Here is a 7,703-nt window from a genome sequence, read left to right on the forward strand (position 1 = left end):
TGTTTACAAATTCTGTGGAAGTGTGAAAGAGAAAGAAAGATTTTTGTGCAGAGGCCCATTACAGGTAACGTAGATGAAAAATATCTTCCCTGCCTACTGATTTAAATTTTACATGCGAAAATCAAAAACTTTGTTTCATTGCCACCAGCGCCATTGATGAATATGCTCCTTCCAAATGTAGCGCTAGAAGAAACGTAAATAAATCGGCCCGCCAGAAACTTTCAAAGCTGGTAAACAAAAGGAAACCATATGATTCGAAACGTCTCATAAAATGGCTTATAAAATGCGTAGAGTTTACCTTTTCCTAAGTTCGGATCCGCTTGCAACTCCGTTTATTTACACTTCACTACACAAACGAATACCAAACCACAATCATCACTGAATCACTCCACGCACTTCTCACAAACTACGCACTCACGCGACGCCGGGTGATTTTTTTACAAGAAATTATAATCAAAACCTGGCAGGATTCGCCAATGTGGAAACTGTGAAGAGAGTTAGCAAATCACCCGGCATGCTAAAGCACAACCGACAACCTTGCGTTCCTGTGTAGGACTGATGCGGGAATAGAGATAGAAAACTATAGGGGACGAATGTCGCTGCTGTGTTGCGAGTGTCTGTCGAGGGGGGAATGGAAACCTCGATCAGCCCCGGAAAGCTCTTAAGGGAATGCGCACAAATAACTGAATTCCAACACAAAACTGATCATGGTTACAAGTTTTTTATTTACTGACCATCATTTTCCTTTTCCTGATCCTTTCCTCCTATCTTCTGACTCCTAGCCTCTCCTTTAACCTTTACTTTGCTTAAAAACTAGATTTGCTCTACTCACTGCACTTTCGGGCGCGCCCTGCTTACCGCCGCTACCCCGTTGACGCTCTGCAGCCACATCATTCCGCCTTTCTGGCCGATGCTCACACCGACTTGATCTTGCTGCTGAACTGACGACACCCACGAGACCGCGTGCAGTTCTCTGACGCTGCTCTGCCTAGCGGATAGTTTCGTCCCTCCGGATAATCGCTTCCTTCCTGCACCAGCCGAGAACCGCCAATCGCTCCGAATCCGTCTAATCGGTGATCATATGACGCACGCCACCGGGTGCCTTCCCCAATGTTGGCGAGATTAGATCCGCGGTTGACTTGAACCGGATTGAGGGGGGTTGAAGACCACACTGACTCGCTGCCACCGCCTGGCTCGTCTGGCTGCTCCCAATGACCCCTCGAACTGACTGCAATAAACAAAAAAAGAAAGCCCTAACGCACGAGGCCGATTAGCTTCTGGTGGTGGGCCTAACTTTTGGGCTTTGGCTTACTTCCTATGGAAGGCTTTCTTTGTCCCGGGGATGTATGACTATCGGTTGACTTTCGGGAATGGTGCAATCAGGGTTACAGTAGTCCGGCGTGGTGGAAACTGCGCAATTAAACAGAAACGGCGTTTAAACTTGCTTATCCAAAACGGGTGGTAAAAGGCCTTACCGATGCACCAACTGGTTGGGTTCCCACGCACCGGTTCCGACCGTCGCGCTGTTTCTCGACTTCGAGGGCTGATCGTATGAGTTTTTTGTTTTTTTTTACCCTGGGCAACGTGGTTTCTGCAAACCGAAATGCAAAATGGTGGTCCGTGTGTCCCTCTGTGCGCTCTATTTCCTGTTCGAATGAATCCAGAAATCAGCGTTTTGAGCCAAATGGAATTAGGGTTGTCTTACCCTTGGCTGGAATCAAATGGTGGGCCTCCTGCCTGGCACTAATTTCACTCGAGGAACCACACGCGGTTATCCTACCAAACTTCACAAGGTGGACGGCTAAGTTTTTCGTTTCAACGAAGACCGGACTCTTTCGATTTGCGTGCACTGTCGTTTCGGCGGGCTGACACTAACTGAGTGAGCTGGCTGCGAATAATTCTCAATCGTCTCCCCCGTCGTGGCGTGTGTGACGACTGTGTGCGTAAAAGAGCGCAGAGAGCGGTCTCTCTGCTCTAGCTTGACGTTGTGGTAGTGGCAGTCTTATGTGGTTGTTATTTCCTGGTGCACGTTCTCGATGCTATGCAGAAGGTGGTTTCATGGTGTGCAGATATACCAAATTCTGTGAGCGTCACCGATCGGTCGTTCTTCTCGGTTGACGGATGGAATACAAACGTGTGCAGGGGTTCTCAATTTGCGGTTTGCGGAGCAGTTTATTTTATTCTGAATGTTAAAGGCTTACAATATTTACGTGCTGACTGACTTTAATTTGCATATCTTACACAACTCAGACTTAAACGTAACAGCTGTTCCCTTTGTTCTCGCTCAGAAACATGTCGGGTACATAAGTGTCAAACTGCATAGAGCTTAGTGACATTTGAACACACGTAGACTAGCATACGCTCGTCATACACAGTTTGTTTTTGTGTTCCTCAAAGAAACTTACACACGCTTTGCAGACTCATCAAAATGCATATGGAAATATTACCCAATTTGAAAAATTTATACCCGGATTCTGGGTGTTTTTCGAGACTGAGTGCATATTGTTTTCCTCTAAAGTTCACAACTACATCTACTCTAGGGCACCTATACCATTGGGCGTGATAACCACTATACTTTTTCGCGTTGACATTTATAGCCCCGCCTTTATTTATTACCTCTATTATTGAGTGTCATTCTAGACTAGTCCATTCTCTAGGCTAGCACATGCCACACAGAACCCTGAAAGACCTTTCGGAGCAATCAATATAGACATTAATGAAGAAACTGCCTGCCCTGAAGATTTTGCTGGAGAAAATTCTGAAGGAATTTCACTCAGCATCGTTTGGGATATCTCTGGAGGAGTTTTTGTACGAATCCTTAGAAGAAGTATTGGAGGAATTTAGGGGCCTTCCTTAGCCGAGTGGTTAGAGTACGCGGCTACAAAGCAAAGCCATGCTGAAGGTGTCTGGGTTCGAATCCCGGTCGGTCCAGGATCAAGGATGGAAAATAACACTGCGGAACACGTTTTTGTCTCAAGCACCAAAATACCGCTATTTACTAAACTAAGGGTTGCTGAATCCATTTCCATTTTAAAAAATATCATAGCACGTCTAGTTTTTGAGATATTGGCTGTTGAAAATACAAAAATTGACTATTTTAGCCAACTTGCATGCAAGTTTGCCGGCTTGTAAAGCAATTTATCTGCCTAATTTGCCACAGAATTTGTACTTTATGTGTATAACAATACTTATAAATAAAGTTAATACTTTCGATGCGGAAAAGTTATTTTTGGATGATTTAAAGAAGTATTGTATTTTCCCATATGAGAGAAACGAAGAATTTCGTATGGATACAGCAAGCATGTTAAAAAAATCAGTTTGAACTAAATTTAATCGTACAATTTCAACCAAATTATATCCGAATTGAAAGATCAGGTCCTATTTTGATTAGATCACAAAAAAGTTTGCTAAATTATACTTTAAATTTAATGTAAACATCAATAAAACTAGTTTTTTATACAACTTTGGCGACCTGTAGCAAAAAACTGTGACGTGCTGGAACATTTCTGAGAATGGCATCAGATTCAGCAACCCCAAAACTACTAGAGACACATAATTTGAGTGTACGAAGGTACGGTGCTGCCATCTGGGAAAAGTTTGCTCGATGCGTGAAGCGTCGAAAATTTTACCCGGCAAGGTATAAGAAGCGAAATTTCAAATGCTCATATAAAATTAACTACAATAGTTATTAAAAAAAATCTTTTCGGTATATGTTGATATACTTTTGATGGGCTACATTTTAGGCATATAATTTTAAGTTTTATATATTTTTCTCAATATGCTGCTGATTCTATAGTTGATCAGTAGTCTAACCCCGTACACTTAACAGAATTTAATTAAAAAGTGTTTTGAATTTTTTAGAAGCATTTGAAAATTGACATCGTATGCTTTGCCATGTAAAATAATCGGAGCTTCACGCATAGGGTCAACTGTTGTAATTACCTTCGTAGACGCGAATTAGATCCTTGCGACACGCAAAATGTCATTTTTGTTACGCTGTGTAATCAGCTCTAGCGATAAAAGATACAGTATTGATACTGCACGCAAAAAAATTGTGCGGTAAAAAAGTTAGGGAATAACTTAAGCGCTCGCACCGGCAATTTTCATCAGACCAGAAATGCGCTTGATTTTACCATGTCTGTTGTCGAAATCAGATTGTTGTAAATTATTTCTGACAAATGTACCAGTAATGTGATGGGCTGTACCGTAAACATAGTAAATAGGTCTGAAATTCCATGGTAGTTTCAAGAATGGGCGTAATCAGCTACAATAGTATTTTTTACCACAGATTGTTTTCTCGTGTACATGCTACTATCCAAAGTAAGCGAAACACGTGTTATCATGTATGCTGCCGTTATACGTATAATTGTCCCATGTTCCAAAATATGCAATCGAGAAAAACGCATTTAAAGATTTTAACACATTTTGGCCTCGTATTGACCAGGTGTGTGGTAAATTAAATTAAAATCTTTACGATAGTATAAAGAATAGCGTGTTTATTAGAGTCAAGAGTTTGTATTATGGGAAAAAGTAAATTTAGCGATTCGCGAAAAAATGCTATTTTCGAGTATATTACAATTAACCCTGTTCTGGGCAATTTTTTCATGTAAATTTCATGTGTATTTTTCGGCAAACTTTAATTTACGGTTGGTATAAAAAATGCCTGTCTTAAAAGTATCGATATTTTGTGTTTTAGACAGCAAATTTTGCCCTACACTAGATTCGAACTCTTGCCCCACCGGTGGGGCAAAAGTTCGTTTAAGACAATCAATTTTGAAACCGTTATAACTAAAAATAGGTAAATATTTTGACATAAGTTTGTTCAGCAAAATTATAGCCAATATGTTGAAGGTTCACTGTATGGTATTCGTTTTGTCTCAACTGCTATTGTTTTCCTGGAAACTTTGATTATACCACTAAGGTCGAACTTTTTCCCCACCTTACTCTAATGTTGCCTATATCAAGGAGTTTTAAGAAAAACGCATCAGCGTAAGCCTTCTGATAATCGATTAAATTGAATAATTATGGTTTAACTGCGTTCGATAGATCCTACAAATGATCATTTTCGGGTCCCCGGGATACCTCAAATTTATGGTAAAGTGCACAATTTGTATCTTAACATCTGTGTCAGGCTTTTGGGAACCTATTCTAGTGAACTATTATGTTCGATCTATACTTTTAGAAGTTTGAAACGTTTTAGTACCTAACATATCTAGAGCCGGTTCTTCAGGGCATTAAGTCCGAGTGGTCGCATCTGGTACACTCTAAACGGTGCAAAACTATTCATTAAAAATGTTGAATATCAGATCTTAATGATTTATGCAAATTAAAATGATTGCCGTTGGAAATAAATAAAGATAACTTGGCATGTCCCAAAAAGTCGCTTTTTGTACCCGACTTGACCCAGTAACCCACCACAATAACTCCGGCTACAGGAGTATTCCAGAGTTCCTCTGGCCACTTATAGAAACTAGATATGTGGGCCAGTATACTGTCAAAAAATTATTGGAATCCGTTAAGTATTCGCTGAGTGGTAAGGATATTAGTATTTTTGCTTTCACTCAGGCCTATACGGGTTAAACAAACGTTCAATAAAGGTGCCGTGGGGCAAAAAAATGGAACCATGACTACACAATTTCCAATATGTGTAGTCACGGTCCCATTTTTTTTTTTTTTTTGAATAATGCTTTTATTTATGAGAAATTTGAAGTTAGATGCCTTTCCCCATACAAAATGGAACGAGAAACTTCTGCTGATCAACTGTGGACAAGAGCAAAGCAGGTAATGCAAGTTTTAGTTGTAACTATTTTTAGAGGGTTTAGTGGAATTTTATTGAAAGTATTTTGTTTTTCCAAATTCAGTATATAAGTTCAAACGTTTGTCATATAAATTATCCGGATTTGTCAACTTTCGCGGCTTCCGAATCATGACGAACGAACACCCATTCGCTTTTCACTTGGGCCCGGACCTTTGGTGATTCTCGGGCCTGAACATGACTATTAGCCTGGGACACGGTTATTGTAATTGTAATTGCTCAATCCACACCCTGGCAGACAATTATCCGCCCATCTAGACACGGGCTGGGTGAGGACCTACCAAGCCTCCCCCGTTAACATGTCCTATACCGTTTAGCACACCGGGATCTTCCACAAGCAGGCGCCGGAATTAAAGCGGTCCCACAAGCTTCAGATACATTAAATAGATACAGTCCCTCTGGCACTAAACCGAATGGCGCCCTCCGCTTCACCACTAGTACTGCTTCCCCACACGCCAAGCACAATATCGAAAGTAGCAAATACACTATGCCAAATGTACAGGAAAATACACTATGCCAAATGTACAGGAAAAACAGCACCAGTAAGAAAGCGGAAGGCGCACCACTCGGTTCAGTGCCAGAAGGACTATAAGTATAACGAAGAAGAAATGAAAAGATAGTAGAGTTGGTTAAGTTATTTGATTGCTGAAACGAAAAAAAACAGAAAAAACAGAAACAAAGTGTTAACATTAACACGGGGATTTATAATTGATATATGTATCGATAGTTTCTCATCTGTTACGTTTCCTTATCGTAGCGCTGTCGATTTTTTCCATCTCCAGGGTGTTCGTCTCCGCTCGAGCAATGAGGACCATGATGAAATGAGAATATAAAAATGTGAGCATTAGTGTTGATCTAGTAATAGATTAATTTAAACTGCTTTTCATGTGCTAAGTAACTTGTAAACTCCTACTCAATTATGTTTTGTTGGCCTACACGTTTTGTTTAGACCCAATTTTTATTTAGAAAACTATTTGGATCCGAGATTTTAGGTGCAGATTGAGCATGTTTGATAAAACAAGCATCCTGTTTTCAGTTAAAGAATGTTCAAGAAGTTGATGATTCTGTTATTTATACTGGCTACATACAAGAATTCACTATTGATGTAATATATGGATATTGAAAGTTCCAACGCGCGATTATAATACTTCAGTTTTCGTGCTGTTGTATTGGTGTAAGTAGTGGGAAACCAATCAGTTTGGTGATTCTAACGGTAACAAATAGCAAGACGAAAGGAAAGTTGATAATCTATCATCATTATGATTTCAGTCCTAATTTCATGATCCGTTTAACAAATTCCGCGTATGATTCGGCAATTTTAACAATTTATACATGTGTATTCGAAGAAAACAGACTACGAGCATTTATTACCTGTTGCAAGGTTCCTAAGTGATCAGATATTTATCATTTTCTACAGCCTAATTTAATAATACCTACATTGGGTTGTAACAAAAATTTGATCTTGGGATGTTGATTTGCCTCCTAATCATAGTTTCGACAATAGTCACATGCTTACTATCCCTTATGGCAGTGTTGTTGATTCTATTGTCTATCGCTCATCAGTTTCGCGCCACCCGGCAGGGACTTGGTCCTATGTACCCAATACTCTGCTGTGTCTTAACTTCACGCAATACATTCTGTAGATGTGTGATACAGTTTGCGGAATATTATGATTTATCACATCGTTCAGATGGAAAATTCTGTTATGGTACCATATTCACATATCAGATAACTCCCACCTGGAACGATGTAATACATCGGAGACATGTAGATTCAGATGTATGTATACGATCTATGCCTAGTTCGGCTCTGATCGACAGGCAATCAGTGTATTCAGTTTTTCAACTAGCTTGAAGCGATGAACGTTTCAAGACAAGCTCTCCACTAT

At 40.1% G+C, this 7,703-nt stretch overlaps 1 long non-coding RNA gene across 1 annotated transcript; it reads right to left on the bottom strand.

The window, feature by feature from the left end:
- Nucleotides 1-589: 589 nt before the first annotated feature.
- Nucleotides 590-2,336, bottom strand: LOC110679229. The gene is made up of 4 exons (XR_002502312.1): nt 1,706-2,336; nt 1,476-1,646; nt 1,313-1,410; nt 590-1,253 (listed from the first exon to the last, which is right to left on the bottom strand). It is a non-coding gene; the product is annotated as an uncharacterized LOC110679229 (long non-coding RNA).
- Nucleotides 2,337-7,703: the final 5,367 nt, after the last annotated feature.

The sequence above is a fragment of the Aedes aegypti genome, chromosome 3 (genome assembly GCF_002204515.2).
Source record: "Aedes aegypti strain LVP_AGWG chromosome 3, AaegL5.0 Primary Assembly, whole genome shotgun sequence".
Classification (NCBI taxonomy): Eukaryota; Metazoa; Arthropoda; class Insecta; order Diptera; family Culicidae; genus Aedes; species Aedes aegypti.